The sequence below is a fragment of the Pangasianodon hypophthalmus genome, chromosome 7 (assembly GCF_027358585.1).
Source record: "Pangasianodon hypophthalmus isolate fPanHyp1 chromosome 7, fPanHyp1.pri, whole genome shotgun sequence".
NCBI lineage: Eukaryota > Metazoa > Chordata > Actinopteri > Siluriformes > Pangasiidae > Pangasianodon > Pangasianodon hypophthalmus.
In genome coordinates, this window is record NC_069716.1 from 10,378,485 (window position 1) to 10,388,745 (window position 10,261).

A 10,261-nucleotide genomic window follows, 5' to 3' on the forward strand; every position below is an offset into this window, starting at 1 on the left:
AAATTATAGCAACTTTATTTTATTTTATTATTTATGCATTCTTTATTATTATTATTATTATTATTATTATTATTATTATTATTATTATTATTACATAATGTTATTCAACTCCTGAACCAGTCCTGTGGAACTTTCTGCCAAGCTTTCTGTCTTCTGCCTAATATGACTGAAAAAGTAATCTAAGTATGTTTCAAAACAGCAATGTCTTTCCTAAATCAATAAACTATTATTATAAACTATTATTTACTTTGTTACATTGCAGAAATATCAGAAAAGTTCATTAGGCATGCTTTCAAAATCTACTATAAAGCTGAACTCAGTGCTTCTGGGGTCCTTTAAGCAGCATTTCATTATAATGCCCAAAAGATTTATAAGAAAAATCACTTAAGAATATAAAAAACAAACAAACAAACAAACAAAAAAAAAAAACAGTGAGGAGACCAGCAGAGACATGCAGTTCTGCACATTGTATGGTCTGAGCGAGCTATATAAAGCAATGCATCTATAAATAAAAGCATTTCTATTGTTTCTACACCATTGTGCACCATTGTTATCCTGTTTCCCACGAAAAGACAAAGAAAAATGACTATTCCTAACCATTCCTATGTTCAAATATTTGAAAATTTTTAGCTACTTTCAAGTCTTTTGTACTGTTTTTGAGTTGTAGTTTGTGTGGGAATGTTGCTGGCAACCCTCCCTACAAAAACTGCACATTTAAACAATGAAAAAAAAAAAAAACAGAAAGAAATGAATACTCCCACTATCTGTCTGTATATGTATCTGTTCGTTCTGAATAATGTATTTGTATTCTGTTACACCCATATAAATATGTATGTATAATATATTAATCATGTATCTTGTACCCCAAGATTTTAGGGATCAACTTTGTGTTTGTGTCAGATTAGGCACAGAACTACAATACCCATCAGCCACTGCATAGCACATGACCATGCCACACACCACGTGAAATGAAGGGCACCCGAATCAGGTTATAGTATAATGAGTGTAAGTATTAAAGTTCTGTCTTGTGTAGCACCATTTGCCAAGCTTTGGTTGTTGTGCCATGTATGCCATGTGCGTGCCATGTGTGCGCCATATGTGTGCCATGTGTGCCATGCTGTCACGCTGTCACATTAGGTCTTAGCAAGTGGAAATACTGTGAATATAGTCTAAATCTAACTAGTATATTCTAAGATTGCAATAAACCAAATATAAAATTATTAAGATGATTTCTAGAGATGTTTAATTTCAAGCTTTAAATAGTCTTGATTTATTGGTGTATAATTTTGCTAATCTTTAACATTTATTCTTAGAAAGGAGCAACATTATTTGTGGATAAGAAAATGTAAAGCTTGAAAATAAGTAATAATGTCTACAAATAGGGTAAACCAGAGACACTGCTTTAACATATTGTGGTGATTTTGGTCTCACACACAAGCACACACATACTATACACACACAATTAATTTGACAAAATGACCATTTTTTTGTTCTGGCTCAGCTTTAAGCACACATATATATACACCGTCCACTTTATTAAGAATTCTTATACACCTGCACATTCACGCAGTTAACTAATCAGCCAACCATGTGACAGCGGTGCAATGCAAAGTAAGTGCTACTTACTATCATTTCAGTAAGTGTTACTGAGCATCTTGGAGAAGCAGCCACAGTTCTTCTGGAGACTTTGACTGTTACACTTGCTTCTCATTTTTGCAGCAAAACCCAGCAGCCTTCATTATGTTTTTTTGTCTGAAAAGTGTCTCTTATGTAATATGCTGCTTTACACTTTACTGACATACATTGTTGACATTGTTCTGTAACATTTAAATTTGTACTGGAAAACTAATGTTTGGAAATCTAAAAAGTTTTTGTACTGAATAGGTAATATATATATATATATATATATATGTATATATATATATATAAATAAAGAAAATAAAAGTTGAAAGTTGTTTTATTAAGGGTCAAAACCTTATGACAATATCTTAAAATGAAAGAATATTCAGATAGGCAGTTATTCCAGTTTGAAATTGGCTGAATTTTTTTGGCCAGCTTTATCATGCAATAATGCAATTTCATGCATAAGGGATCTATACACCTGGAGTCTGTTGATGTCTTTCAACATAACAAAAAAGAGGAGTCAATGTCAGTAAAATAGGTCATCCATCAGTAGACTGAAATATCAGAACAAATGAGCGCCATGGTCATTGGTGCTCATTAGGGGTGTCAAAATCATTAAAACATTAAGAGTGTCAAAATCAACTGCTTTGATACGGTTTAATGCACTGGTGAACTTAGAACCAATGAAATAACCACAATATTCATGCACAATGAGTGATTTCAGTGACTACAAATACTTTCATGCAAAATAGGGGTTAACCATAATTGTCGTTTCTGTAGTCACCAGGCTGTTAATTACTGGTAAGCTCACAAGCTCACACAGATCAAGAACAGGATGACAAAGTGTATCATAAAGGGAAGAATGCATCAGAATGACCTATAGAAAGGTCAGGTTTCAGTTTCCTATGACAAAGTTTGAAAGAAGAATTATCTACATTTCTTTATTAAAACAAACTCTTTATATATTCGCTATTAATGTGTCTCATCAGCAACAATACCATCACAGCATACAGAGCAATGAGCAACTTGTGGACTGTTGTAGACGCAACACTCTGTCTCCTAATATGGACAAAATGCAGAAAAAAAAAGAATTAAAGAACCACAGAAGGGTGGTCCCCCTTAACACGTACACATGGAATCTTAACACCACGTCTCTATCCGAATAAGCCCAACATTATCGCCATTTACAGAGAAGACTCATTACAGCAAACCTAACCTGAGCTGTTCCTTTCTTTTGCCATACTTTTCTCTCATTCTGGTACAAGTTAATCTTGGTTTCATCAGCCCAAAGAATCTTATTCCAGAACATGGGAGGCTTTTTTAGATGTTTTCTGGCAAAGTCTAATCTGGCTTTCCTGTTCTTGAATGTTACCAGTGGTTTGCAACTTGTTGTAAACCGTCTGTATTTACATTCATGAAGGCGTCTCTTGATTGTAGATTCTGACAATGATACGCCTACCTTCTCCAGAGGATTCTTGACTTCTTTTGATGTTGTGAAGGGGTTTTTCTTCACCAAGGAAAGGATTCTGTGATCATCCAATTCAGTTGTCTTCCGTGGTCTTCGATGTTGGTGAGCTCACCCTTACGCCTGCAACAACTCGGTAACATAAAGAAATTATATCATGTCAATCTATTTTAAAAAATGGTTTGAGTCTGCCGCTGTGCTGTCTGCTTTTGCTGACGTGCCCTCAGATCCTCCGAAGCGTACCTTGGTCCAGAAGGGGAAGACCTGACAGAGTTGGTAGACGTGTTCTTAGTGGTCCCAGGAATGACATACCTGGTCCAGCATGAGATCAAGACCCCACCAGCAGTTGTGGTTTGACAGCAGCCCTACCACATCCCTGAAGCCTGCCGTCAGGCTATTGACTAGGAGGTTACCAAGATGCCACGGGACAGCACCATCGAAGAACCGCCAGCCCTGGGTTCATCCCCATCGTGGTGGTCCCGAAGCCCGACACTCTCAGGCTATGTAATGACTTTCAGAAGCTGAACCAGGTCTTTGAACTTAGACAGCTACTCCCTCACCCAGGTGAATGACCTGGTGGAGTGCTTAGGAAGAGCTCATTTCCACTCTGGAGCTTACTAAAAGGTACTGGCAGGTAGCCCTGGCCCCAGACGCGAAACCCAAACCAGCAATTAGTACCTCCAGAGGCCACTGGCAATAAGGTGGTTCTCCCCTTCAGGCTCCACGGAGCTCCTGCAACATTCCAGGGCCTCATGAACGTCGTCCTACGTCACTATCGACAGTTCACGGCAGTCTACCTTGACAACATCATACTCCACCACATGGTCAGAGCACCTACACCACCTCAGGGAGGTCCTGGGTGAGCTCCGGAAGGCCAAGCTGAAGGCCAACCCACGAAAGTTGCATCTGGGGCTGACTGAGGCACGGTACCTTGGGTACCACATTGGCCGAGGTCTACTAAAGCTGCAAGAGAAGAAAATTGAGGCAGTCAAAGGGTACCCATGCCCCATGACTGAACGACAGGTACCTTCTTGGGGTTGGCAGGATATTACTGGACATTTGTCCCTAAGTTCTCCTCTTTAACCTCCCCCCTCTCAGATTTAACAAGGAAAGGCCAACCAGATCAAGTACACTGGTCCGAGGAGGCAGAGCAGGCATTCCAAGCCATGAAACAAGTGCTTGCCAGCTCACCGGTGCACAGAAATTCTGACTTTGACCAGTTCTTCACTGTCCACATCAAGGGTTCTGAGACAGGGCTGGGTGCCGTGCTCTCCCAGACCTTTGACGGAGAGGAGTACCCAGTATTGTACGCGACCAGGAAGTTGACCTCCGCTGACCAGTGGTATGCCGCCATAGAACGAGAAGCCTTGGCCATAAAGTGGGCTATCGATGAGCTCAGCTACTACACTGAAGGCCAAAACTATACCTTGGTCACAGACCACGCTCCCCTCCAGTGGATGGCCAAGACCAAGGACACCAATGACCAGGTAACTCGATGGTTTCTCTCATTGCAGGACATTGCGGGGGCCCACCATGCCAATGCTGATGGCCTTTCATCGAGGTACAGTTTCTGGAAACGGACACCACCGGCATTAGGCTCAGAGTTGAAACCACCACAGGCTCCTAGCATGACAGCGCCACTCAAGCACCATTGTTATGGACCGCCAGTGATCACATGGCTACAAGGCAGGGCGGCAGCCAATAATAAAGGTGTATAGCAGAAAGTGTATACAAAGGGTATAGCAGACACAGCAAGGTGAGAATGTATAATCTCCTCATGAATGCTGACCCGTTTCACTCACTCTGCCAGAAATGGATGACTACGCCGAAGACAAAGCTCCCCCTCTGCGCCAAACTGAGTGCCTGCACACCTGACTCTCACTGAAGCCTCTGGACCTCTTGACACCGCCACTCACCATTGACCGCCTGCATCCATATTCCTGGCCAACAGCGATGTACTTCCCCAGCCCAACCCATGATCCAGAAAGCCATGATCCATATATCCTTACTCTCCCTCCGCCTGTACAGTTCCACTACTCCTGCACTGTTCAAGGAAAATAAAAGCACTCCTGTTTTCACTAATTCTGCCTCTCCTGTGTCTGTGTTTTGCCTGCTACAGCTATGAGTTGCTACACTATGAAAATGTATTAGAATGAGTGTGTTAATATAAACTTATTATTATGATTAAAGCTGGAACTACTGTCAGAGCTGCTGTTATAGAAAATTAATCAACACCTATGAACCAGTGACTACATATTGAAATCTGTTGTGTTTTTTTTTGTCACCTGAAGTTATTTGTTTGTTTATAGAAGATGATGAGGACTACACAATTGTTATTTAATCCATGACAAATAAGAAGATAGAATTGAACGAGGGTGTACTTTCTTTTTCCCATGACTGTAGTGTATTTATGACTACTGACTTGTAACCTGTTATTTCTCCATGTTTAACAACCCCAGATGTCAAATGAACCACAGGCGATTGCTTTAAGACTACATGGGAAACATGGCCTCCCCTAAAATGCCTCACTGCAATATCACACTGTTTGTTTATTTAACTCTTGGTGAACAGCACAACCTGCATGAAAATCTTCTCTGAAGCCCATTGATGCACCATGAATAGAACACTACTAATTCATGGTTTCACTATGGCAGTAAATTGTCTTTTAATGGGAGCGAAGATTAACAGGACAACATTTTTTTTAATGTCATTTTGGATCCCACTCAAATGCACAGCTTCACTGGGAGTCAGTGAGCATATGAGAAGGATGGGGTTTTCAATAATTAGAGGACAGTCTGCCCTTTGCTTGTCCTGCTCATACACATGGCTTCTCCAAATGATGATTGGGAGACCTCTCAATGGAGCAGAACCTTGTAACCAACTACCAATAATTGAAATGGTAATGAACATCTCAAACTTAAAAATATCAGCACCAGTCAGACTCAAAGAGTGCTCGAAGTGGCAGCACAACTAGTATAGCTTCTTATTTTATCTTTGTATTTGGTAAATATTGTAAATAAATTTGTGGTGTACTATACTGTAGTTATGTTTGATTATTTGCAATCATTTTTAGAACTATTTTGTTTATTTATAGGTCTAACTACCTTCTTCATTTAAATTTAGCTATCTGGTTTAGCTTTCTAGTCAGCTTACCTGCTTTTCAGCACGCTCTTGCTTATGAAGAAAGACTGAAAAATAAACAGAATGCCAGCCCAAAGGATGGAACAGATAAAACAGAGCACACACAGTTACGGTGAGGGGGAAATATAGTTGGGGTCAAAAGTTTATGTATGCCTTGCAGAATTAAAAAAAAAGAGGAATCATAAAAATGACATTTTGTTTTTTATTTAGTACTGCTCTGAATAAGCTATTTCACATAGCAGATGCTTACATATAATCCACATTTAATATAATATAATATAATAATAACTGAATTTACACAAATGAACCAGTTCAAAAGTTTACATACGCTTGATTCTTAATACTGTGTGTTGTTACCTGGATGATCAACAACTGATTTTATGTTTTGTGATAGTTGTTCATGAGCCCCATGATATGGGGCTGCTTCTCTGCAAACAGTTCTGGGGCATTACATGTTATTGAAGGAAACATGAATAGAGAGATGTACGGGACATATTAGAGGAGAAAATAATCTCATTGGCCAAGAAACTTGAGGAGATGATGGAGGTTTCAACAAATTAATTCAAGAAGGCCTTGCATGGCCTAGCCAGTCTCTTGACTTGAATCCCAGTGAAAATTTATAGAGGATTTTGATTTTGAGTCAATCGGGGGACCCTTATAACCTTGGGGAATTGAAGACGATTTGCCAAGAGGAATGAGCCAAAACTGATTCGAGCAATACTGCAAAATGAGCAATGCTGCAAAAAGCAAATTTTTTTCTGACCAGACTTTTTTCATCTATCAATTTTGTTTGTCAAACATATCTTTTTTATGCCTATGAATATGTACATATTTTTTGTTCATGCCACTGTATAAATTATATGAATATACAAAGTACTTTCTCAGCTGCTGGAGATCTTTTCAATACTTTTTTTCATCTAATACAATCTGAATTCCTTGGAGCTCTTTGGCCAAATTCAGAAGATTTGTAAAATTAATCATAAACAAGTTTGCTACACTGGATATCAGAGTAGTGATGTCAAATGATTAATTAAATGGTTAGCCTCAGTATTGCAGTAAATTCCCTATATCAGAATATTTTCATCGTCTTGATTTTTCTACAGCGCTAAAAAACGAAGCCTTAATAAATATTTCAGTCATTTTACAATAACTTACATAAGTATCTTCATGCAAAAGATGATCAACAACATGCTGCTCGAATTGTAATCATAGCAGTTTAACCCGACCTTCCAGTATGCGTAAGCTTTGCTGATATAATTTCAGCTGTATATATTTCATATATGTTGTATAAATACTCCTACTTTTGCTTTCCATACTGAATTTCTGCATAGCTTATAGTGTTAAAGTACTCTATTCCATTTGTTGCTTCTCATTAAGTTCAGTATGCCTGGTCTCTTAGAAGCCCTTCACTCCTGGTACTCAACAGTGATTTTAATATGTCTGTAGAAGTGAGCTGTAGAAATAGCACAGTGAGAGTTGTGGCTATAGCCATGCCAGCTAGTGGCAAAGTTAAGATCTGATAGAGTGCCTTCTTATTCGCAGAAAAAATATAAATGATCTGCTGGCTGACTCATGTGCTACTTCCTGTGGAGGATGAATTGGGAACTCTGGGTCTATAAAAAAAGTCTTAAACCTTTAAACATCAATATAAAATTACTGCTGGAGTTCAAGGTGGTCCTCTGGTTTTACTTTCCTGATTCCAGAAGGTAAATAAACACGTCGAGAACACTTGCTGCGAGTTCTAGACCTGGATATTCAACCTTTCTACTGTACATCTGACATTGTATCTTTTTATACACACACACTGGGCTTTGACGTTTCCATGTTTAACAAGAGAACTGTGGCCGGTAATTACAACTGGCTTGCAAATAAACAAAGGAGCTGATTTTTGCTGCCTTACATACATTCGCATGTGCTCCAATGCACACAAGGTAAAGTGGTCCTGAAGGGCTGTGTATAGGCTCAACTTACAGTTTGCTTGAACTTGTTAATCCTGCTTGCATACACACCAAAAAGGAAGGATTAACAGGCACTTAGGAAAAGAAAAAAAATCAGGTATGTACCTTGTATCTCACAGAACACCTTATTGCATTTTAAAAGAGGATGGTTGTAAAAATGCTCTGCATTTGTCAGCATAAATAATACAAGGGACACGCAGAGGTCTTATACATTTACACTCAGAGGCAAATGCAATAATATTGTGTTTTCTGATGCTTGATTTGGTTTACTATGGAGCTAACAACAGATTAAGTGTGCCAGTTTGTACAAAATGAATGATGTTCATATATGCCATCTGCCATGTTTCCCTAGAAGTGTTGGCTGCATGGCACAGTTCTTAAGTCTGAAAAGCACTGAGCTTCTGCAAGGAAATAATAATAATAATAAAAAAAGCAATTCTTTTGGTTAGGAAATTGTGACTGTGCCAGATTGTGCACTGTGGGAGTAAATGGTCAATTCAGGGAATTATGGTCCCATGAAATCTTCTCTTAACCTACAGAACCCTTTTTAATTCAATATTATATTATCAGAAATCCAGATGTAGATTTAGAACTATGAGAAGAATCAAAAGTACCCATTCCATTGGATGAATTCTAGTAGCAGTTTCTGAAATACATTGACCAGAACAATGGTGCTACGTTGTCAGTGTACCGTATGTTATAATGACCACATCCAATACAAACGTACACTTCCAACAGTCTTTATAAATACTGCTGAGCTGGCAGAATACAGCAAGATGCATCTAGTACACTTGTTCACACACAACCCATATAACTGACTGAAAAGCCCAAAGAGAGTGAACTAAGAAGAACTTTACCAAAACATCTCATAACACAATAACCCCAGGCTTAACACAAAAGAAGAAATATTTGAAAACAACCATTCCATAAAGTTCTTCAGACCTATATGTAAATCAAGTTCAAGAGCCAATTTATTAGGAACACCTGTACACCTGCTTATAAGCAAGTAAGTAACTAAGTAAGTTCTTGTTACTATAGTTAATTGCCATATGTAGCTAAATAGGAGTACAGGTACAGTGGAATTCTTACTTATAGATAATCCCTAAGTTTTGTAACAAAAAAAGCAAAAGTCTGGACAATATAGTGCAATACAAACTATAACAGTATACAGCAAAAACAGCAACAAGTTAACAATACACAGAAGATGAACATTATAGCACAGGATACAATACAATACAGTATACATTAAATGCACAACAATGTTAGCAGACAGTAAACAATAGAATATATATATATATATATATATATATTATGATACAATATACGGTACAACACGCCACCATGTGTAATATGGAATGTGCACCATCAGCATTCTGAGTAACATTATTGTTGAGGTAGAATAAGTGTCTGTATGTATAAGTTTATTAGACAGTGGTGAAGCCTGTGGGAAAAAGCTGTTGTTCAGTCTGGTGGTAAGTGTCTGCATGCCCTTTTACCTCTTGCCTGATGGTGAAGGGGTGAAAAGTTTCTATCTGGTGTGATTAGTGTCATTGATGATGTCCTGTATTATCCTGTGGCAGCAATCCTCATACAGCTTATTATCCTCATACAGCCTATTATCCTCTGCACTGATTACACAGTTCTCTGCAGTGCCCTCTTCACCCTGGCAGTGGTGCTGACAAACCACACAGTGATGCCAAACGTGAGAATGCTCTTAATAATGCAGTGGTGGAATTTCACCAGCAGAGGTACTATTGTTTTGTAGACATTTAGATGTAGGTAATTAGTGTGACAGGACCTCAGCAACAGTTTGGAAGATATTTCATTCATCAATTTTCCAATCAGCCAATCACGTGGTAGCATTGCAATGCATAAAATGCAGATAGAGGTCAAGAGCTTCAGTTAATGTTCACATCAAACTTCAGAATGGAAAAAATGTGATCTCAGTGCTTGTGGCATGGTTGTGCCGGATGGTTGTACCAGCTGGTTTGAGTATTTTAGAAACTGTTGATATCTTGGGATTTTCACGCACAACAGTTTATGGAATTTATCCAGAATTGTCCAAAAACATCCT